Source organism: Orcinus orca, chromosome 11 (assembly GCF_937001465.1).
Source record: "Orcinus orca chromosome 11, mOrcOrc1.1, whole genome shotgun sequence".
NCBI lineage: Eukaryota > Metazoa > Chordata > Mammalia > Artiodactyla > Delphinidae > Orcinus > Orcinus orca.
Window position 1 is genome coordinate 87705985 of NC_064569.1, and position 25301 is coordinate 87731285.

Below are 25301 nucleotides of genomic sequence, written 5' to 3' on the forward strand. Positions count from 1 at the left end.
TGGTAATGTAAAATGTTAATATTGGGGGAAACTGGGTATAGAGTAATCAGGAACTCTCTGTATTATATTTGCACATTTTCTATAAATCTAAAATTATTTATTTTATTAAAAAATTCTTATGCATCCCCCCCCCATGCATAATCTCAATGCAAATTCATGGAATTTAAACGGTACCAAACGTCTTAAGCATATCATTGCATTTAACATGGTCCCAGGTTGGTTGTGATCTGAGATAATTGTTAAAAGAAATTATAAATCCTCTCTGGATTCTCAACTTCAACCCATGCTTCAATTTCTACAGAAAAAGTTCCACCAAAAATCAATCAATCAATCATAAAATACACAAGGAAACAAGAACTTAATCTGAGTTGCAGAATAAGAGAACTGAAAATTACTGAGAATTTTCCAGAACCACTGAAAGATATCAATTCAAGAAGCTCATGAATCTCAAGCAGGGTAAAAAAGAGAGGTACATGGGGATACGGTTGGGAGGTGGGATGGAGAGGAGGGGAAATAAAAACAGAAATAAAGAACAGATAAAAATAAGCAGAGATACAGAGAAGGAGAGACAGAGACAGAGAAAGGATCCACATCTAGATACACCATACACCATCTAGATACATCCACATCTAGAAACTACACAAAACCAAAGACAAAGACATAAGATACAAAGCAGTCAGAGAACATTATATCCAATAAGCAGAGAACATTTATGCAAGTACACATGGAATACTCATGAAAATTGACCCTGTACTAGGTCATAATACTATTCAACAGATTTAAAGGAATTGGTATCTATCATACATTTTGAAACTAAAAAACACTTCTCCGGGCTTCCCTGGTGGCGCAGTGGTTGAGAGTCCGCCTGCCAATGCAGGGGACATGGGTTCGTGCCCTGGTCCGGGAAGATCCCACATGCCGTGGAGCGGCTGGGCCTGTGAGCCATGGCCGCTGAGCCTGCGCGTCCGGAGCCTGTGCTCTGCAACGGGAGAGGCCACAACAGTAAGAGGCCCGCGTACCAAAAAAAAAAAAAAAAAAAAAAAAAACACTTCTCCAAACAATCTATCAGACAAAGAACATCACAATGGATTTTAGTAAATACCTAAAACTGAATGATAATGAAAAAAATATATCTAAAATGCACAGAATGAAAAACAACAAAAAAGAGGTATTAGAAGAAAATATATAGGCTTAAATCCTTACGTTAGAAAAAAAGACTTGAAATTGAGTTAGGAAAACAGCAGAATAAATCTTTAAAAAAATATAAAGAAGGAAATGATCTCTTTCCAGCCAGCACTGAGCAATAGCCATATCTCGGAACAACTGGCACAAGCGCCACAAGACTAGGAACGAGAGAAAAACCTACCACAAGAAGCAGAAGTATGAGCTGGGAATCCCCGCTGCCAACACTAAGATTGACCCTGCCTCATACACACATTCCACATGCAGGGAGGCAACAAGAAGTTGCTGGACGTGGGGAACTTGAGGCTGGACATGGGGAACTTCCCCTGAGGCTTGGAGTGTTGTACGTGCAAAACGAGGCTTATTATAGTTTACAGTGCCTCCAACAATGAACTGGTCAGTACCAAGACCCTGGTGAAGAACTGCATTGTGCTCACTGACAGCACACTATTCTGACAGTGGTAGGAGTCCCACTATGCACTGCCCCGGGGCCGCAAGAAGGGAGCCAAGCTGACTTCCGAGGAGGAAGGGATTTTAAACAAAAAACGATAAAAGAAAATTCAGAAGAAATATGATGAAAGGAAAAAGAATGCCAAAATCAGCAGCCTTCTGGAGGCTCCAGCAGGGCAAGCTCCTTGCATGCATTGTTTCAAAACCAGGCCAGTGTGGCCAAGCAGATGGCTATGTGCTAGAATGCAAGGAGCTGGAGTTCTAGCTGAGGAAAATCAATGCCCGGAAAAGCAAACAAATCTTCCTCCCTCCTATCTTAGCTCAAGTAATAAAGATGTTTATTGTTCTATTGTTCATCTATTGTTCTCTATGTTCTAAAGAAGAAAAAGAAAGAAGGAAATGATCAAGAGCAGGAATTAGTGAAAAGAGAACACAAATACATAATAGAAACAACAAAGCCAAAATTTATTACTTGAAGAAACAATACTGTAAAACTCTGACAAGGTAAATTAAGGGAAAAATAGAGAGCAGACAAAATAAGCAATATTAAGAATAAAAAAGAGGATATAATCTCAGATATTGCAGGGATTAAATGGCAAATAAGGCAGTATGAAAAATTTTATGCAAATAAATTTGAAAACCGATAAAATGGATAAATTCCTTACCAAAACTGACTCAAGAAGAAATTTAAAACTTACCAAAACTGACTCAAGAGCAAATAAAGAACATGAACGGTCTCATAGCTACTAAAGAAACTGAATTCGTGGTTAAAAATCTTATATGGAAAACACAAGAGCCAGTCAGCTGTACAGATGAATTCTACCAAACATTCATGAAATAGACAGTTTTAATTTTACAGAGGATTCTAACCTCATACAGAGGATAGACAAAAAAGGAACACTCCTTAACTCACTTTATGAGGTGAGATTTACCTTGATACCAAAATCAGACAAGGACAGTACAAAAGGAAAATCACAAACTAATCTCACTCACAAGTATACCATATTAGCAAGCCAAATACAACAATACATTAAAAAATATACATCATGATCAAGTTGGGCTTATCCACAGAAAGTTGATTAGTTTAATGTTTAAAAACTGGTTAGTGTATTCACCTCATTCATAGAATAAAGAAATTTCACATGACCAACTGAACAGATGCAGAAAAAGTAGCTATTAAAATTCAATTTCATTTTAGCCTCAACAAACCAGGACTAGAAGGTAACCTCCTTAATGTGAAAAAGGGCATTCACAAAAAGTACACAAAACATCATATTTAATGGTAAAATGTTGAAAGTACTTCTTTTAGGATTGGGAAGAAGACAAGGATGCCTGCCACGGCTTCTATTCAACCTGGTACTAGTAGGACTAACAAGTGTAGTAATAAGAAGATCAAGAGATAAAGGGTATAAGGATGGGAAAAGAAGAAACAAAAACATGATTATTTACAGATGATATGGGTATTGACACTATCAAAATATAAAAAAAAGGAATACACAGAAAATTATTAAAATTAATAATAGAGTTTAAAAGGGCCAAGATCACTCAATCTCTGGAATCGATTTACACTAATACAATCTATGTAACTTAAGCCTCTCTGATCTCACACAAAGCTATGTATAATCTAGAACTCTTACTCCTTGTCTGATTTTAGAAACCACAGCATTGTGACTCTACCAGGTTAGGCCAAAATCAAGTACAAGATGTACTTCTAGGCTTTAAAGGATTTACACATAACTAAATAAAATGTCTAACGTGTTCAAAAGCATGCTTTCCCAGATCTATGTGTAATGCTTTTCAGTAGTCTAACGGTCCTATTTGAAATTTCTCTCCTTCAGAAAAAGACTAGTTACATGTCAATTATCTCTCAATAAAGCTGGGGAAAAAAGAAAAAAATAAGATCTCTATTTTCATCTGTGAAAAATAAGATTGGTGGTTACCAGAGAGGATGGAAGCGCAAAATAGGTAAAGGGGGTTAACTGTACGGTGACTGTATTAGTGGTAAGCATGCTGCAGTGTACACATAAATTAAAATATAATTTACACATGAAACCTATAAACCAATGTTACCTCAACAATAATAAAAAAAAAGATAGGAATCCTTTGGAAGGTTTTGAGCAGAGACTGGGACATGACATGACTTAACTTTTAAAATAATCACTTGGACTGCTGGGTAGAAAATGAGTATCAGGCAAAGGGCAGAAATAGGAAGACCACTTAGGAGGTTACTATACTGCTCTAGAGGAGAGATGATGGTGGCATGAATAACAGTGGTAATAGTGAAAATGATAAGAGCAGTTGGTATCTGGGTAGGAATTCAGGAGGTAATATAGCACAGGAAGTGGGATTGTTAAATCTGGAATCCAAGGTAGAAGTGTGTGGGTGGAAGATATAAAATTGGAATTCATCAGTACATATATGGTAGTCATTAGACTAGATAAAGGAAAAGAAGAACTGATGGAAGAAAGGACCTTCGCTTTGAATGAACAGAAGGAATGATAGAACAGAAAGAATACTGGAGAGAGAGAAGGAATAAGAAAAGGAAGGATGGAATGAGGTCTGGATATACGGAAGCAGAGGATAGATATGTGTACTCCTAGAAGGAAATATGGAAAGAATGACTGATGGAAGGAAGGGAGGGAGGGGGATAAAGATGCAATAACACATGAGAGAAGGACACATGATAGAAAGAAGCAAGAGTATATGGGACATATACTCTTATATGTCTTATATGGGACAGAGAAGCAAAGACTGATGGGACAGAGAAACAAGAATGAACAAAGAAGGATAGAGTAGGGGGTGAGATGGTAAAGGGTCAAAAAAAAAAAGGCAGAGAAGAGGATAACATGGAAATCAAACTGAAATTTTAGAATCCTGAGTCTGATGCAGTTCTCAATAACAAAAAGGGGTCAATTTTACTTAGTTATTAATAAGTGAGTTATGAACTAGTCATGGACCTCAAACACATCCCATTAATTTCATAGTTGAAAATAAGAAACGTCTCATCTTTACAGATTCTATATAACTACATACAGAACTTGTTCTATGCTTAGAGAAACATAAATGAAACTAAATAAACCCGAAGTACTATCATATCTCTTCTTATTTGGTAAACAGACTCATTTAGATTCACATTAACTTTTACTCTCTTTAGAGATATTTGAGAATTAATTGTTAGTAATCTAATAAAATGTAGAGTCACGTATTCTGAGGTACATTCTTTCATTCATAAACCAACATCTGGGCATCTAAATAGGACACAAAAAAATAAATCCAGGGCTTCCCTGGTGGCGCAGTGGTTGAGAATCCGCCTGCCAATGCAGGGGACACGGGTTCGAGCCCTAGTCTGGGAAGATCCCACATGCCGCGGAGCAATTGGGCCCGTGAGCCACAACTGCTGGGCCTGCGCTCTGGAGCCTGCGAGCCACAACTACTGAGCCTGTGAACCACAACTGCTGAAGCCCACATGCCTGGAGCCTGTGCTCTGCAGCAGGAGAGGCCACTGCAATGAGAGGCCCATGCACTGCAACGAAGAGTGGCCCCCGCTCGCCACAACTAGAGAGAGCCCATGCGCGACAATGAAGACCCCAACTCAGCCAAAAATAAAAATAAATAATAAATAAATACATCCAGAATTCCAGTCCTTGGAGCCTCCAAGTTCAATGAGAACAAGATGTGCAAATTCATTACTAGTAATTAATATATTGTATTACTGAAGTCCCTATTGTTAAAGGACATGTAGAAGGAAGGTAATTATGCTGAGGAAGAGCTCTAAAATTTTACAGGTATGACTGACCTGGATCTTTATTATCTATCACAGCACTTTGTGATAACAATTTAAGTCAGTCTTTACTTGAAATATATTTTAACTTCTGAGGTTAATTTACACTAGTATAAGGCTATGTAATTTATGCCTGCCTAATCCCCAAATCACAAAGTACTTGAAATCTAAGACTTTTACTACCCCATGTGTATTTTTAGAAACGATTACATTGTAACACTGTGAGGACAGGCCAAAAATCATATTTAAAATCTACTTCTAGGCTTTAGAGGATTAAAATAGAACTAAATAAAATCTGTTCAACACATGTACAAAAGCAAATGACAGAGTTACACATATTGGTTTTCTGATATTCCTATCAGAAAATTCTCTTCTAATAATGTTAACTTTCCTCTAGATATAAGTCAAGTTTTTCAGAGGTTTTCATGGTGGTAGGACTATGAAAAAAGAAGAAGAAAAAAAAGAGTGCCAGGACACAAAAAAAGGCTATAAAAGATGAAACCGTATCCAGATCTTGGTTTCTAAATATCCTTCTCCAATTAGAAGAACCAGGATTCCACAGAGCAGTGGCTGATTTCAGGGCAGAGCAAGAAAAATACAAGATGAGCTGGAGCATGTCATGGTGCCAGAAAGTAAGGAAGTGCTCAAGAGAAATAAGATGGGTGCATGTCTAAAAATAAGATGGATGTCAAAGCTGGACCAATTTAAACAAAATAAACAGTAACAGTAATAGATTATAACCCAAAGAATAAAACAAATACTCACAAACCCACACTTTTATAAATAAATTATTGAATAAATAAATGGGGGGAGAAGGAATAAGTCTTCCTTACAGAAGAATTCCAACTAATAAATATAGAAGGAATGAAAAAAATCATGATTGGAATAGCACATAATAATTGCTTCAAGCAAGATCCACTGATGAATACTAAAATTAATATCTGAAAGTATCACGAGAAAAAGAATATTTATCAAAATATCTCTTCCAAAATATTTATTAATTACAAAGGAAAAAAATAGTAATTTTACAGTGGAGAAACCCAGAAGACACTATTTTAACCACATGATCAAAGGTAATATCACCAGTAACAAGACACACTGATACCATGTCTCCCCTGATACAAGGCCATATCACTTCTGTGGTATTTTTCAAAAATGCAAAACCTTGATCTAATCATGAGAAAACATCAGATAAGTCCAAATTGAGGGAGATCCTACAAAATGCCTGACTAGTACTTTTAAAAGTCTTAAGGTCTTGAAAGATAAGGAAAGACTGAGATATTGTTACCGGCCAGAAGAAATTAAGGGGATATGATGACTAAATGAAATAGGGAATTCTAGACTGGACTCTGGGACAGAAAAACTACTAGTGGAAAAATCAGTGAAATTCAAATAAAGTCTGTACTTTCGTTAACAGCATTGCACCAATGCTAATTTCTTACTTTTGATAATTGTATTATGATTATATAAGGTATTAACATTAAGAGGTGCTGGGTGAAGGGTATACGGTAACTCTCTGTATTATTATTTTTTCGCTGTGTTGGGTCTCCACTGCTGCATGCGGGCTTTCTCTAGTTGCAGCGAGCAGGGGTTACTCTTCATTGCAGTGCATGGGCTTCTCATGGCGGTGGCTTCTCTTGTTGTGGAGCACAGGCTCTATGTGCATGGGCTTCAGTGGTTGTGGCACATGGGCTCAGTAGTTGTGGTACGCAGGCTCAGTAGCTGTGGCTCACAGGCTCTAGAGTGCAGGCTCAGTAGTTGTAGTGCACGGGCTTAGTTACTCCACGGCATATGGGATCTTCCCTGACCAGGGATTGAACCCGTGTCCCCTGCATTGGCAGGCGGATTCTTAACCACTGCACCACCAGGGAAGCCCTCTCTCTGCATTATTTTTGCAACTCTTCTGTAAGCCTAAACTTATTTCAAGATAAAACAAAAAAACAGAAGAATCAGAGCATTGTATCCTGAAATAAACAGGTTTGGGAAGTTTTTCCTACATAGATATTACTTTCACATCACTTCCGGTAGTAACCACTTGAATAGTTCCATCCATGAATTTATTCATTTAACAAATAAACACTTGAGCGTCTACTAGGTGCCAGGCATATATTACAGAAAAAAAGTAGGGAGTGCCAAGTATAGGGGAAGGGGATTGCTGTTTTATGGGTTGATTGAGAAGATTTCATTAATAAGGTGATACTTAGCAGAGTTCTGAAGTGAGGTAAGCCAAGTGGATATTTGGGAAAAGGAACAGCAAGTGTGACAGCCTAGAGATTCAATAGCATGTCTGAAGAACAGCAAGATGGCCAGTATGGTTGCAGCTCAGGGAGGGACAGGAAGAAGGCAAAAAATAAGACAAGGTGAGCAAATTATTCAGGGTCTCCTTGGTAATTGTAAGGGCTTTCTTTGGCTTTTATGCCAAGAGAAATGGAAAGGGACTGGAAAGATAAGAGAGCAAGAGTGACATGAAGGTTCTACAGGGTAATTCTGACTATCATATGAAGAACTGGGCTAAGAGAGGGAATACAGAGATCAATTAAGAAATTACAGCAGTTATCCAGGTAAGAGATAATGATGGCTTAGGTCAGGCTGTAATCAACAAAGGGAATGAGAAGTTACTGGATTCTGGATATATTTTTAAGGTATAACCTATAGCAGCGGTCCCCAACCTTTATGGCACCAGGGACCAGTTTCGTGGAAGACAATTTTTCCACGGGGGTTGGTGGGGGATGATTCAGGCGGTAATGCAAGCAACGGGGAGCGGCATGCTCGCTCGCCACTCACTTCCTGCTGTGTGGCCCAGTTCCTAACAGGCCACGGACCTGTACTGGTCTGCGGACTGGGAGTTGGGGACCCCCCATCTATAGGATCACCTCATAAATGTGAGGTGTGAGAGAAAGAGAGCAGTCAAGGTTGATTCCAAATTCAGAGCACATGATAGGATAAAATTTCTATTTACTGAAATGGGAAAATACAGGACAAAGAGCTTTGGGGATTTTGTTTGTTTTATTCTGTTTGTTTCAAGAGGTTTTAATTTTAATTTTGTTTCCGTTTTAATTTTGGTTCATATTTATTATTTCCTTCCTTTCACTTTCTTGCAGTTTAGTTTTTCTGATTTTTTTTTCAACTTCTTGGAAAAGAATGCTTATGTTTCAGATTTTTCAGTCTTTCTTCTTTTCAACTTGATGCTTTTAGGGCCATAAATGTCTTTAGCTGTATTCCACAAATTTTGGTATGTCACTGTCATTTAGTTCAAAATATTTAAAAATTCCACTGTGATTTCTTCTTTATTATTTATAAGAATATTGCTTAACTATCAGTATTTGGGGCTTTTCTAATTATCTTTTTATTAATTCTGAGCTTATTTCATTGTGATTAGAGAACATATTCTCTGTTACTTCAATGTTGTGAAATATGAGACTTGCTTTATGACCCAGGATACAATTAATTTTGTTAATCTTTCAATGTGCCCTTGAAAAGAATATGTACACTGTAGGTGTTGGATAAAATGCTCTACATATGTGAATTAAGTCAAAGTTGTTAATCATATTGTTCCAATCCTTTATAACACTACTGATATTTGGCCTGCTTGTTCCATTAGTTACTGAAAGAAGTGTATTAATATTTCTCTGTGACTTTGAATTTGTCTGTTTCTCCTTTTAGTTCTATCAGCTTTGGCTTTCTGTATTTTGAGGCTATATTTTACACATACAAATTTAGAATTGCTATATCTTTCTGGAGGACTGTCCATTTTAATGACTGTGAAACATCCCTCTTTATCTCTAACAATTACGCTTCTTGCTTTAAACTTTACTTTATCTGATATTACTAAAGCAATACCAGCTTTCTGTTAGCCTTTGCCTGGTATATCTTTTCCCATGCTTTTACTTCAGCCCATCTTAACCCCCATATTTAAGTTGTTTTAAAAATGTGTTTAACGAAATTTTATAAATCAGTGAGCCAAATATTAACACAATGGAAAAACGGACACGGGAGCTGAACAGGCACTTCCAGAAAGACAGTATCCAATGACTACTAACCACATGAAAAAATGCTCAACTTCTTTGGTAATCATGAAGTGAAAATTAAAGCTATAATGAAATAACACTTCACATCTATCAGAATGACTGAAAATAAAAAAACTAACAATAACAAGTGTTGACAACAACATAGGTAATCTCAGACTCCCATGGACTGCTGGTGGGAATGTGAATGATATAACCACTTGGGAAAACTGGCAGTGTCTACTAACAGTAAAGAAATGCCCACTTTATAACCCAGCAATGCCACTTCTATGTATATATATCCCCAAAATGTGTGGACATGTTTAATGGGAGACATATACAAAAATGTTCACAGTAGCTTTATTCATAATGATCATTCTGGAGAAGAATGGATGAGTCACGATGTTCATAAAAGGAACTTGATGGAATTCAACAACTAATCTATAATAAAAACAGTGATAAAAAAATAGTTGGACACTTCATACCTATCTTTCACCACCGTTTTTTTTAATGGACAGCAGGCTCTTATTGAAAGTTTAGGGTAGTGGTAGGAAATGACACTACAAGACAGTGTTGAATATTAGACATCTCCACCCTAAAGCACTAGTGCTATCCCCTACCCCAACTTTCTCACTGGCCATGACCCTCTGCTGGCCCTCAAATCTATCTTATTCTTGGGACTCCTCATCCTCCTCAGCTTATCCCTATACATGTGTCTTCTTGCCAGGTCTTGGGTCACTCAACCCTTCTCTCCAGAGTTATCCAGCATCATACGTAGTGGGAAAACACTAGTGGAGTTTCCACTATAGTTGAGGACAAAATAAGGATGCCTGGCATCATAGTCTGATTTTCCAAAATCAGACCCTGAGACAAGAACTTGAAAGTGGGAAATTTACTTGACGGTCATCTCAGGGAGCACAGTGAGGAGACAGGGAAGAGAAAAGTCAGGAAAGTGTGCTTTACTAAGTAGAACAGACTGCAGTCCTTTGTTATTCAGAGCTCTGCCCTTGGAGGGGTCTTTGCATTTCCATGAGAAATGGCCCTTGTGGCAGCTGATTGGCTTTCTCACTCTGTTCCTACTCAAAGAAACTTGGGCCCCCAGAAGTCTTTGTGTAACTAGAGCCATCTCAGTTCACACTGTGGTGCTTCCACCAGAACTCTCTTTAAAACAATGAATTTCCTATGAGTCTGACTTTAGTCCTCTCCATTCAAGAGAGGTCACACCCTCGATTCTCCTCTAGACAGGCCTCTCTCCAATTTGCGCAGAATGTTAAAGTTCTATCGGACAACAGCCTTAAGATTTTTCAGCTCTTTAGTCTAGCCAGGAGGATCTACTAGCCACTGACTGGAATCCTTCTGAAATGTCTCTTTTTTAAAATTAAGTATAGTTGTTTTACAATATTGTGTTAGTTTTAGGTATATAGCAAAGTGATTCAGATATATTTTTTTCCTAGATTATTTTCCATTTAGGTTATTACAAGATATTGAACATAATCCTATGTGCTATATAGTAAATCCTTGTTGCTTATCTAGTTTATATATAGTAGTCTGTATCTGTTATCCCCATACTCCTAATTTATCCCTCCCCCCTCCCTTTTCCCTTTGGTAACCGTAAATTTGTTTTCTAGATCTGTGAGTCTGTTTCTGTTTTGTATTCATTTGTATTATTTTTTAGATCCCACATATGATACCATATAATATTTGTCTTTCTCTGTCTGAATTACTTCACTAAGTATAATACTTCTAGGTCCAAATGACAACACTTCATTCTTTTTTTATGACTGAGTAAATATTCCATTGTGTGTGTGTGTGTATATACATATACATACATATGTATACATATACATACATATGTATACATATACATATACATACGTATGTATACGTATATCACATCTTCTTAAACCAGTCGTCTGTTAATGGGCACTTCAGTTGTTTCCATGTCTTGGCTATTGTAAACCATGTTGCTATGAACACTAGGGTGCACATATATTTTCGAATTAGAGTTTTTGCCTTTTCTGGATATATGTCCAGGAGTGGGATTGTTGGATTATATGGTAGCTCTATTTTTAGCTTTTTAAGTAACCTCCATACTGTTCTCCATAGTGGCTGCACCAATTTGCATTCCCACCAACAGTGTAGGAGGGTTCCCTTTTCTCCACACCTTCTCCAGCATTTGAAGATAGCCATTCTGCCCTCTGTGAGGTAACACCTCATTGTGGTTTTGATTTGCATTTCTCTAATAATTAGTGATGTTGAGCATCTTTTCATGTTCCTGTTGCCCATCTGTATGTCTTCTTTGGAACAATTTCTATTCAGGTCTTCTACCCACTTTCTGGTTACATTGATTGTTTTTTCAATATTGAGTTGTATGAGCTATTTGTATATTTTAAATATTAACCCTTTGTCAGTCACATCATTTGCAAATATCTCCTCCCAGTCCATACTTTGTCTTCTCATTTTGTTGATGGTTTCCTATGCGGTGCAAAAGCTTTTACGTTTGATTCGGCCCCATGTGTTTTTTTGTTTGTTTGTTTGTTTTATTTCTTTTGTCTTGGGAGACTGATCTAAGAAAATATAGTTATGATTTATCTCAGAGAATGTTTTGCCTATATTCTCTTCTAGGAGTTTTATGGTGTCATATCATATAGTTAGGTCTTTAAGCCATTTTGAGCTTATTTTTGTATATGGTGTGAGGAAGTGTTCTAATTTCACTGATTTACATGCAGCTGTCTGGCCTTCCCAACACCACTTACTGAAGAGACTGTCTTGTCTCCATTGTATATTCTTGCCTCCTTTGTCATAGATTAATTGACTGTAGGTGTGTGGGTTTATTTCTGGGCTCTCTATTCTGTCCCATTGATCCATATATCTGTTTTTGTGCCAAAACCATGCTGTTTTGATTACTGTCGCTTTGTAGTATAGTCTGAAGTCTGGGAGGGTTATGCCTCCAGCTTTGTTCATTTTCCTCAGGATTGCTTTGGCAATTCTAGGTCACTGTGGTTCCATAAAAATTCTAGGATCATTTGTTCTAGTTCTGTGAAAAATGTCATGGGTATTTTGATAGGAATTGCATTAAATCCATAGATTGCTTTGGATAGTACGGCCGTTTTAACAATATTAATCCTTTCAAGAGCATGGGATAGCTTTCCATTTCTTTGAATCATCTTCAATTTCCTTTATCAATGTTTTATTGTTTTCAGTGTATAGGTCTTTCACCTCGTTGGTTAGGTTTACTCCTAGGTATTTTATTTTTTTTAATGTTATTTTAAACAGGATTCTTTTTACATTCTTTTTCTGATATTTCATTGTTAGTGTAAAAAAATACAATGGATTCCTGTATATTAATATTATATATTGCTATCTTGCTGAATTCATTTATTAGTTCTAATAGTTTTTGTGGAGACTTTAGGGTTCTCCGCATAGAATATCATGCCATCTGCAAATACTGACAGTTTTACCTCTTCCCTTCCAATCTGGATATCTTTTATATCTTTTTCTTGTTTGACTGCTATGGTTAGGACTTCCAATACTATGTGGAATAAAAGTGGTGAGGGTGGGCATCCTCGTCTTATTCCTGAATTCAGTGGGAAGTCTTTCAGTTTTCCACCATTGAGAATTACGTTAGCTGTGGATGTGTCATAAATGTCTTTTATTATGTTGAGATATGTTCCCTCTATACCCACTTTGGTGAGAATTTTTATCATAAATGGACAATGAACTTGGTCAAATGCTTTTTCTGCACCTATTAAGATGCTCATGTGGTTTTTGTGTTTCCTTTTGTTAATGTGGTGTATCACATTGATTGATTTGGGTATGCTGTGCCATCCTTGTGACTCTGGAATGAATCCAACTTGATGATGGTATGTATGTATTGTTGGATTTGGTTTGCTAATATTTTGTTGAGGATTTTCCCATCTATATTCATGAAGGACTTTGGCCTGTAATTTTCTTTTTTTGTAGTGTCTTTGTCTGGTTTTGGTATCAGGGTGATGGTGGCTTCATAGAATGAATTTGGGAGTGTTCCCTCCTCTTCAATTTTTTGTAATAATTTGAGCAGGATAGGTATAAGTTCTTCTTTGTATGTTTGGTAGAATTCCCCAGTGAAGCTGTCTGGACCTTGACTATGATTTGGAGGGAGTTTTTTAAATTACAGATTCTATTTCACTTCTAGTGATCATCTATTCAATTCATCTATTTCTTCTTGACTCAGTTTTGGCAGGCTGTACGTTTCTAGAAGCTTCTCCGTTTTGTCTAGGTTGTCCAATTTGTTGGCATATAACTTTTCATAGTACTCTCTTATGATCTTTTTGTATTTCTGTGGTATCTGTTGCTATTTCTCCTCTTTTATTTCTTATTTTGTTTATGTGAGTCTCTTTTCTTCTTGGTGAGCATGGTTAGAGGTTGTCAATTTTGTTTATCTTTTCAAAAAAACAGCTCTTGATTTTATTGATATTTTCTATTTTTATGTCTATTGTATTTATTTTCTCTCTGATCTTTATTATTTCCTTCCTTCTGCTGACTTTGGGTTTTGTCTGTTCTTTTTCTAATTATTTTAGGTGGTAGGTTAGGTTGTTTGAGATTTTTCTTGTTTCTTGAGCAAGGTCTGTATCCCTATGAACTTCCCTCTTAAAACAGCTTTTGCTGTATACCATAGATTTTGTAAGGCTGTGTTTTCATTTTCATTTGTCTTAAGGTATTTTCTAATTTCTTCTTTGATCACATTGTTGACCCATTGGTTTTTCAGTAGCATGTTGTTTAGTCTCCATGTGTTAATTCTTTTCCTGTTTTTCTTTCTGTCGTTGACTTCTAGTTTCATACAACTGTGGTCAGAAAAGACGCTTGAAATAATTTCTATCCTTTTAAATTTGCTGAGGCTTGTTTTGTGACCTAGTATGTTGTCTATCCTAGAGACCATTCCATCAGTGCTTGAAAAGAATGTGTATTCTGGGCTGTTTTTTGGATGTAATGTCCTGTAGATATCAATTAAATCCAACTGGTCTATTGTGTCATGCAGTTTCCAATGACAGAGAAAGAGAGAGAAAGAGACATTTCTTAAATTCCAAACAAGAGTGTCTGGACCTGCCATGGACCACAAACAAACTCCAATTGCATGTGTTTGCACATCTGAAAATAAAAAATGTTCCCTGACCATACAGATATTACATAATTATATGACAAAACATAATCTAAGTAGATGAAAAAAGAGCAACAACAGAAATGTACTTAATGAACTAATTGTGTGAAGTACATTATTTTACTTAGGTAAAAAATCATATTTAGGCATGTATTAACTTTTACTATCTTTATGGTCCACTGGTGGTATGGTCCACACCATTTTTATAATTTTTTAATACTAATAACCAGTGACATAATATAGAAAAGTATATCTGAAGCATTTTCATTCATTCGTTCTTTAAATCAACATTTGGGCATTTTCTTGAGATAAAAAACACAGAACTCCCATCCTGAAGGCCTCCCAAATTTAATGAAAATAAGGTATAAAAATAAACGATTTCTTATTAAACTGTATGATCAAAGTTTATGGTACTAAGAAAATAGGGAGGAGTTAAATCTGTCAAGGGAGGGTCATGAAGTTTCACACAGATGATGTTTGATATAGGTCTTTTAATAGCACAGCATTTCACTTTGTGTTAGGAATGTAAGATGATCTTTAATACAAGTATCATATACCTTCTGGAATTGAATTACACTAGTACAAGTATATGTAACTTATGCTGTCCTCATTTCAAAAATCACATTGAAGTATTTGTAATCTAGGCCTCCTACTAATCTTTGTCTATTTTTAGAGCGCACTGCATTGTAACCTCAAAAGGACAGGAAAAATCAGGTAGGAGATTTATTTTGGGGCTCTAGGGGACTTACATGGAATTAAATAAAATCTATTAAACATTTGTAAACAGCAAACTGTTTTAGAGAGCTACATATAATGGGTTTTTATAGTCAGATAGCCTAAAAAATTTCTTTTCTGAAAATATTTATTAAAAAACGCTGAAAATTATACTTATTTTTCTGATCCATGACCTAAATTAAATACAATTATCTCAAGTTTGCCAGAAGCTTTCTCCAATCGTAACCAAATAAGTACACCAAAAACAACAATAATAATAAAAGAAGAAGAAATCTAAAAAGTCATAGAAGGTAAACCACAGTATTCTAATGTAATATGATTTGCAACTTTCCCAAAATGATGGTACCTACTCACCATATTGACAGTGGCTTCAACAATGCTATATAATCATTTATTTATTCAACAAGTATTTATTGAGAACCTACTAGGCACCGGGGACTGTACTAAACATTAGGGACACAGCTGTGACTTTTCTAAAAAAGACATTCTTACTACTGTATAGCTTACATTCTAGTGGGGGAGGGATGGTGACAGAATAATAAAGAAACAAAAAAGAAATCAGTCAAATGGTAGTAAGTGAATAATACAAGGTTCAAGGGGGAATAGGGATTTTAGGGAATAAAAGAATGGAGATTGCTGTTTTATATAAGACTGTCAGGTAAATCCTCAGTGACAATGAAACATTTGTGCAGAGACCTGAAGGCAAGTGAGGGAGTAAGCCATGCTGGTAGAAGAATATTCTGTGCAGAGGGAACAGCAAATGTACAGTCCAGATGGGGAATATGCCTAATATTGTAAAAAGAATACTCAAAAGGCCAGTATGACTGCAGCACACAAAGTGAAATGCAGAGTAGTAAAAGATTAGGTTAGCAAGTTATCAAGTTCCAGTTCACATAATATCTTATAAACTATTGTAAGGATGTTGTCTTTTACTCTGAGAAGTAAGTCACTAGAAGACTGATCTTATGGTCACAAAGAATCATAATAGGTTAAATGGGAGGAAACGCAGAACCAGCAAAGTCTAAAAGGAAACTATTGCAATATTCTATGTAGTGTCTTGGGCCAAGGTAGTTAATATGGAGGTATGAAACATGGTCTGAGTTTGGATACGTTTTGAAAGCAGATAAAATATAATTTAATTAATATGCTTAAAGTAAAAAAGTATAAATAAAAGCAGGCAAACAAGCAAAAAACAAAAACAAGACAAAAAGTTTAGGGAGTAAGAAATGGCATGTTTGAAAAGGAACCAAGGAAAACTTCTATTAAAAACTAATTGAAATAAAACATAATGATGCAGTTAAAAAGAGATCTTATGAAATGTAAAGCTGACATAAAGAAATTTTATAAAATGAAATACTGTGAGACAAAGAGATGAAAATTATGGAGAAGACCTTAAGAACACAGTGAAAATATCTAACACATGTACAAATAGGGTTCCAAAAGGAGAAAGGAAGATGAAGTAAGGACATTATTTGAAAAGGTAACAGCTGAAAAATTATCAGAACTGATGAAAGATACCAACTCTCAGGTTCAAAGAGCCTTACAAATCCAAGAGGAATAAATGTAAAGAAACTCACACCTATATTCATCATTGAAAAACTGAAGAATGTATCACAGAAAGAGAAGATTTAAAATTAGACAAAAAGGAACAACATATTGCCCTCAAAAAAGTAACAGTGGAAATGGTGGCTGACTATAACTATTATCTCCAATATGCTGAGAAAAAATACTGTCAATCTAGAATTCTGTACCCAGTGTAAGGAGAGAAACACAGTATTCAAACAAAACTTGAGAGAGTTTGCCACTAGCACTACAGATAATTCTAAAAGATATATCTGAGATAAAAGTGATTCCAAGTGGAATATTTGAGGTGCTAGGAAGAATAAAAAACACAGAAGGTAGTAAATATGTAGGTAAATAAACACTAGTTTTATAAAACAATAAAAATAATGCATTTTGGCTTTTTTAAAATCAAATACACAAACAAAAACCAGACAGAATTAGAATATATGTCAGGAGGAAACTAACTGGAGTTTAAAAGTTTAAGTGTTTTAAGGTATGATCCAATATATGGACAAAGTCATTGATTAACTTTAAACATTGATCAGTATAGTTGCAGTAATTTCTAGGGTAAATGCTAGAATAATAGTTAAAATAATGTATAATTCCCAAGCTTGTACAAAGAAATGAATAAAATTTAAAACAATTAATTAAATTTAAAAGAAGCAAAGATAAATAAAACAATCAGAACAAAAAGAAAACACAAAATAAGATGGTAGACATAAATACAAACACATAGGCAATTATAACAAATATAAATAGGCTTCAATTAAAAAATAAAAACTGTCAGACCAATTAACCAAAAAAACAAATATATGCTGTTTACAAGAGACATCTAAAACAAAGTTTCCAGAAAAACTGAAACAAAAGTTCACCATAAAAATACCAAAGAAACCTGCCATAGCCGTATCAATTATCAAATAATTAACTTTAAGGAAAAATACTTGGCACCATTCATAACACTTCAATTCACCAGGAAAATATTATATATATATATATATATAAAAATTTTACACATACACTTCATAATCACACTTCATAATGATAAAAACTAAAAGCATCGATTAATCAGGAGGACATATATCTATTATAATAATCTCACAATGTATAAAGTAAAAAGTGACAGAACTTCAGAGAGAAGCACGATTAAACTGGGGGAGATTTTCAAAACTACAATGAGGTATCACCTCACACCAGTTAGAATGGGCATCATCAGAAAATGTACAAACAATGAATGCTGGGAGAAAGGGGAACACTCTTGCACTGTTGGTGGGAAGGTAAATTGATACAGACACTATGGAGAAGAGTATGGAAGTTCCTTAAAAAACTAAAAATAGAATTACCATATGACCCAGCAATCCCACTACTGGGCATATACCCTGAGAAACCCATAATTCAAAATGACACATGCACCCCAATGTTCGTTGCAGTGCTATTTACAATAGCCAGGTCATGGAAGCAACCTAAATGTCCATTGACAGACGAATGGATAAAGAAGATGTGGTACATATATATAGTGGAATATTACTCAGCCATCAAAGGAACAAAATTGGGTAATTTGTAGAGACGTGGATGGACCTAGACACTGTCATACAGAGTGAAGTAAGTCAGAAAGAGAAAAACAAATATCGTATATTAATGCATATTTGTGGAATCTAAAAAAATGGTACAGATGAACCGGTTTGCAAGGCAGAAACAGAGACACAGATGTAGAGAACAAATGTATGGACATCAAGCAGGGGTGGGATGAACTGGGAGACTGGTACTAACATATATACACTAATATGTATAAAATAGTTAACTAATGAGAACCTGCTGTATAGCACAGGGTACTCTACTTCACTGTACAGTAGAAACTAACACAACATTGTAAAACAACTATACCCCAATTAAAAAAGTTTTTAAAATAAAAATACATAAAATACATAAAAAATACATAAAATACATAAAAAATACATAAATAAATAAATTGGGGGAGATTTTAATACTCTTCTGATAATAACTGAGATAAACAAGCAGACCAAAAATGATTACAGAAGATTTGGACAACACATTAACAACTTTGACCAAATGAGAAAAAAAAATACTCCATGCAATCACAGTAGTAGACTACTACTGCTGGAAGAACAGTATGAACATGGAACATTTTTTAAAAACTGACAATATACTGGGACATTAAAAAAGTCTAAACAAATTTCATGTAATTAAACAATGCAGAGCATATTCTCTGACCTTGGTGTATTTAAGCTAAAAATTAATACTAAAACGATAATTAGAAAAACTTTACAGGCTTGAAATATATAAATATTATAAATAAATAATACTAAAGGTATATTTACACACCTAAATGCTTTTATTAGGGAAAAAAGGCTAAATATTATTAGCCTAAGTATGCATCTCAAGAAGTTAGAGTAAGAAAAAGATATCAGAAGGAAGAAATAAAAGTAACAGGAGCCATTAATGAAATTGAAAACAAATCTACAACAGAGAAAGACGATCAGTAAGGACAAAAGTTGGTTCTCTGAAGATGATAAAATTAATCAACCTCTGATCAATTCATCACAACAAAAAGGGAGAAGACACAAATAAGCAATATCAAAAATGAAAAGGGCAAAATAAGTACAGATGCTACATATATTTGGGTCACACACACAAAAATAAGTGGGTTTCAATTCCAAGTAATGGCCTAATTATTTAGATCAACATTCCCATTAAAAACAAATAAAAATATTGGTTAATATATATAAAAACACATCTTCTTAAAGCAGCTAAGAGCTGACAAGACAACAGAAATTAACAAACTAGAAGCTAAGTAGAACACATAATCAGCTTTTACCCTAAGAGCATTCCTAATCCCAAAGCATCTGAAGAGCGGTTTTGATCACCTCATGATGCAAGGGGAACAGAAGACAAAGCCTAGGATCAGTCCAAGGCGGAAAGTCTAAAAGAAGATACCCAAAAATATTAAGTCAAGATGCCAAAACACTACACACATTCTTAGGAAATGAATAAACCAGATACAAAATCCTTCACACCACACTGTGATGAGGTTGCCTTGGCATTCAGCAGAAAAGGAGGGAAGAAAATAAACAAAAAGAAATGAATCTGTAAGTTGTAAGCACTGACCAGCCCTGGGGCAGATTTGCAGCCCAAATTCAAATCATCAGGATAGCCTGAGAAACTTCAGACCAAAAAGTTAAGTGTCCCTCAAGTGGCAAAGACTCTAATGCCACTAAGAATTAAGTTCAAATTCTCTCCGAAGAAAGGAACCCTCAGGAATTTCCCACCAATAATTTTCAAAGACAATGAGAAAAATCCCCAAGGCAGATCGAGGGTAGGGGTAGACTACAGATTACCTTCAAAGGAGCAACAGTGGAAACTAGAAGACAGTAGTATATTTTCAATAGGCTGGAAAAACAAAAATTTTAAGCAACTGTTGCTTTTGGATGAATGGCTGAATGGATTTAGGTCTCACCTTGACTCTTAAAAAAATAATTATCCGGGCTTCCCTGGTGGCACAGTGGTTGAGAGTCGGCCTGCCGATGCAGGGTACACGGGTTCATGCCCCGGTCCGGGAAGATCCCACATGCCGCGGAGCGGCTGGGCCCGTGAGCCATGGCCGCTGAGCCTGCGCGTCCGGAGCCTGTGCTCCGCAACGGGAGAGGCCACAACAGTGAGAGGTCCGCGTACCACAAATAATAATAATAATAATAATAATCCATTTTTTCCAATCTTTCTTCAATGAATTCCATTGTTTATCCCCCCCATACTGCTTCTTTTAGCTTTTAAAATTGAAATATAATAAGTATACAATACAATGAAGCAAACATCCTTGATTAATCACTTTTGTGTTGTGAACAGAACATAAGCAACATTCTAAAAACTCCCCTTCTACTCCTTCCCAAATCACAAAGGAAACTGTTCTCTTGATTTCTAATTCCAAAAATCACTTTGGCCTGTTTTTAAACTTTAGCTCATGGAATCATGTGGTATATGTATTTTTTTTCTGATTCCTTTCATTAAACATATTTTTGGGTTTTATCCATGTCACTGTATATAGCTGCAGTTCCTTTTTTACATATGAATATATACCACAATTTATCCATTTTACTGTTAGTGAACATTGTTGGGTTGTTACTAGTTTGAGAACAACTGGGATTTCCAAATGTTGGGATTATTTCTACAAATAATGTTGCTATGAATATAAAGTGAACTCATCTACACATGTTCACAGATTTCTACTGAGTATATACCTAGGAGTGAAAGGGCTGGGTTACTGGTAACGTAACACTCAACATAGAGCCCTAGAGTTTCCCAAAGTGTTAACAGTTCACATTCCTAATAGCAGCGTATGAAAGTTCCAGCTGTTCCATATCTTCATCAGTTCTTTGTACTGATAGATCTTTTAATTTTAGCCAATCAATCCAGAAAGTATGTAGCAGTGTTTCACTGTGGTTTTAACTTATATTTTCCAAATATTTAACATGGCTTGGGCAATTTTTACCATGTCTAAAGGCTATTTGGATAACTTCTTTTGTGAAATGCCTATTCAAATTCTTGCCCATTTTTAAATTGAGTTATCTATATTTTTATTACTGACTTTTAGTTCTTTATACATTCCTGATACAACTCCCTTGTCAGTCATATGTGTTTCGAATATCTTCACCCACTGTCATCTCACTGGCTTGCCTTTTTACTCTCTTACTGCCATTTTTGATGAGTAGAAGTTCTTAATTTTAAAGTATTCCAATTTATCATATTTTCCCTTATAGTTAATGCTTGTGTGTGTGTGTGTGTGTGTGTGTGTGTGTGTGTGTGCGCGCACGCACAGGCATATGTACACAAGAATGTGCAACCTGGTTAAGAAATCTTTGCCTCCTCTAAGCTCATGGAGATTCTTTCCTACATTTTATTCTTTAAGAGCATTACTGATTCACCTTACTCATCTGGATCTCCAATTGGTTTTTTGTGTTATGGAACAAGGTAGGGATTCAGATTTTTTTTCCCACATGGATACGAAGTTACTCCTATTTTAGGGAGAATAATATTTAATAATCAGAAGATCTGGGTTCTTGTTCCAACTCTAAAATAATACACAAGCCACTGATCTTTCCTAGTATTAGTTTCCTGTTCTAACTCAGATACATATTTAGAATCATTGAATTAGGGGCTTTCCAAGTGTTTATAATATAGCAAGGGAAATAGTTATATAAGCACTATAATCTAAAAAGTATTGTAGATAAGACCATAAAATCTGAACTAACTGGACAAGATTGAAAATGGTATAAAGAGGGCTTCCCTGGTGGCGCAGTGGTTGAGAGTCCGCCTGCCGATGCAGGGGTCACGAGTTCGTGCCCCGGTCCGGGAAGATCCCACATGCCGCAGAGCCCGTGAGCCATGGCCGCCGAGCCTGCGTGTCCAGAACCTGTGCTCCACAACGGGAGAGGCCACAGCAGTGAGAGGCCTGCGTACCACAAAAAAAAAAGAAACAGAGAAAAAGAAAATGGTATAAAGAAAGAACAAAAAATGCCATGTAAAAAGATTTACAAAGTACCTATTACATAACAGGCATAAATGACAATTGTTGCATGATGGGTTGGCAAATCAAGAAGCAATATAGCACAGGAATTAAAAATGATGAAGTCCTGACTACCCTATTATGAATGAGTGCAATGAGAAAAGAAACTAAGTTGGGGGTGGAGGGGATAAAAAAATGTCTCTCTCTACCTAAAGGAGTTTTCTCAAAAGCCCAAATTTCAAAAGTGAGAAGACTGGTGTATAATCAAGTAAAATTGCAAAAATAAACAAAAACCTTTAAAAAAATGTCTGCAATGTTAAGGCTGACGTTTTTATTTGTTTGTTTTGTTTTAAATGCTAGATATGACAACACAACCCTTTTAAAAATCATGCTCAAGCCAAGAAAATTAACAGAGAAAATTCAAGTCTATACTCAGGATAATAATATAATATTAATAGATGACAGAGAATACAGAATGTCCTATTCCACTAGCCCCTGGTAAATATATATACCCTAACAACAAACATCAGATAGGGATGTACAAACCTAAAGAGAGAACAGAAGTCCAAGAGATGAATCTTGGCAAGAATAATGAACAAGCTCAAAATGAGAAGAGTCAGAGGACGGTAGATGAGAAAATAAGTCTTTTTTTTTTTTAACAGGTGTGTATGTGTAGGGAAGATTCAAAAAGTATAAGCTAGTAAGTTTAATTTTATTCACCCCTGGAAAATAATAGAAAACAAAGCTTGTTCTAAAAACAAAAACAGAATTGCTGGTAAGTTAACAGCAAGATAACAATCTCTTTTCACTTTCTGACAGGACTATTAGACTGATGGGATATATGACAAAGTTAATGATGCTTTTTGTGGACAATATTGAAAATTCTGAACGGTTTGATAAGATTTTTAACTGTGAATTGTATTCAATAGGGAACTGTTGAATTAGTTAATGTTAACCTGGAGCAAGGACTCTGATATGAAACCCTGTGAGGCTATCTGTCTGTACTCATATATCTCTTGACAATTTCATCATTATTTTCAATTACACAAAAAAGGATTTTGAATGTAATAATCATGTTTTATATTAAGACACTATTGGAATAGACATGGCCTGGGGCAAGTGGTTTAATCTCACTGGACCTATTTCTCCATCTGACAAATAGACTAAATCAGTGACCTTTTTGATAGTGATCCATAGCAAGAAATATGATTGAGAACAACTAATCATGTATGCATTTATGTGTATAACTGAAAGTTTCATAAAATGGCTTACCGTTATAACATAGTGCCCTCTGATAGTTGTAATTCTGTATCATTATTTTTAATGTCCATTACAACCTGCAAAATTGATTTCATAACCAAAAATGGGACATGAACACTTTAAGAACTCAGAAACTAAATCCATGCACCCCCACAAAAGCTGACAGCTAAATGCTTGAATTGGGGAAACAGTGACAAATGGATTGCTAATCTACTCTTTACCTGCATTTGGACTTCAAAGTGTATCTTCAAATTCTATTGCTATACACAAACATACACATTTTCTGTTAATATATCCACTAGTATGTCATTAATTTCTTTCTCCAAACAAATGAACAAAATCATCAAGTGCTAGGAAAGAGTCAAACTCGACTATTAAGCCATTTGTACTACAATTCAGTCTTTAGAAATTCTTTTATCTTATCCTCAACATTAAAAATCACTATTTTTGCCCCACCCAAGAAACTGTAACATGTCATTAAGATTCACTACTTAATAAATAAGCCACTGGCAGTCACAAAAATAACATTTTATTGGTATCAGCATGTAAAGAAGTGTGATGATCAGTGTTATAAAGAAATGCACACAACTACTGAGACTAGAAACCCATATAACCACTGCAGGACTGCAGAATTTCTGCAGAAGAGGGAGGAATTATCAGAGATTGCCATTTTGGTCCCTCTAGGTTAGGAGAAAAGCCAAAAGGAAAAACTCAATGGTCATAACTACTTAGAGCTATTTACTTCTATCAACAAAGTCTTATTTAGCAAGCTAGAAGTAAAAGAGAAAACAATTAAGATTCTGTAAACCTACAATAAAATCAGAGTGAACTGCTCCTCTCTAACTCGCCACTCCCATTTTCATCAACTGTCAATACTGGGGCCCAAACCCACAGGAACCCTTATCATTTTTTTGCCTGGGGAGATACAAATACCCCTGGAGAACAACCATGGCAGACTTTAAATGTTGAAAACATAGCTCTAGGGCCCCAAATTGAGGAAGATTCACAATTCAAAACCTGAGCATATGCCCCCATGAGAAAAGGGTGTTTCCTAATCTAGATGGAAAGAACACTAGTATAGAACTTTAACACAAGTTAACACAGAGCAGAGTTCAGCTCTAAAGCAAAAGCTGTAGTCTAATCAAAACACACACACACACACACACACACACACACACACACCAATGCCACCAAGTAAAGAGAAGTAGATTAAATGCAATGTTTTAGCTCCAAGTATAGTTTCCAGGGAAAAACTGAAAAGGTCTTGATAGATAGGAAAGGAATTAGGGAGAACACACACATACTATTACAAAACAGAGGGCTTCAAAATAGTTCCCAGGCTCTGCATGCTGAAACTACAAAACACATGAAAAAAATAAAAGACCTAAATAGATGGAGCGATATACTATGTTCATGGATTGAAAGACTCAATATTGTTAAGATGTCAATTTTTACAAATTGAGCTATAGATTCAGTGCAATTTCAGTCAAAATCCCAGTAGGATTTTTTGTAAATATTGACAAATTAATTGTAAAATTTACATGGAAAAGCAAAGGAACAAGAATAGATAAAAAAAAATTTTTTTGAAAAAGAAAAAATTTGGAGAATTCACACTACCTGATTTCAAGACAGTATGGTTTTTCATGAAAGGATAGATACATACATCAATGGAAC

At 35.6% G+C, this 25301-nt stretch overlaps 1 protein-coding gene and 1 pseudogene across 4 annotated transcripts in view; one reads left to right on the forward strand and one right to left on the reverse strand.

Moving 5' to 3' along the window:
• Positions 1-25301, reverse strand: part of CRY1 (cryptochrome circadian regulator 1) — a 95341-nt gene that overhangs the window by 43488 nt on the left and 26552 nt on the right. The window contains exon 1 of one of the 4 annotated variants that reach the window (XM_049694414.1): positions 20325-20347. The exons of the other annotated variants lie outside the window; for them this stretch is intronic. The gene's annotated coding sequence lies outside the window, so the exon portion shown is untranslated. Of the gene's footprint in view, positions 1-20324; positions 20348-25301 lie in introns of those variants that run through there. 4 annotated transcript variants of the gene reach the window in all.
• LOC105747974 (40S ribosomal protein S8-like) lies at positions 134-2035 on the forward strand (annotated as a pseudogene).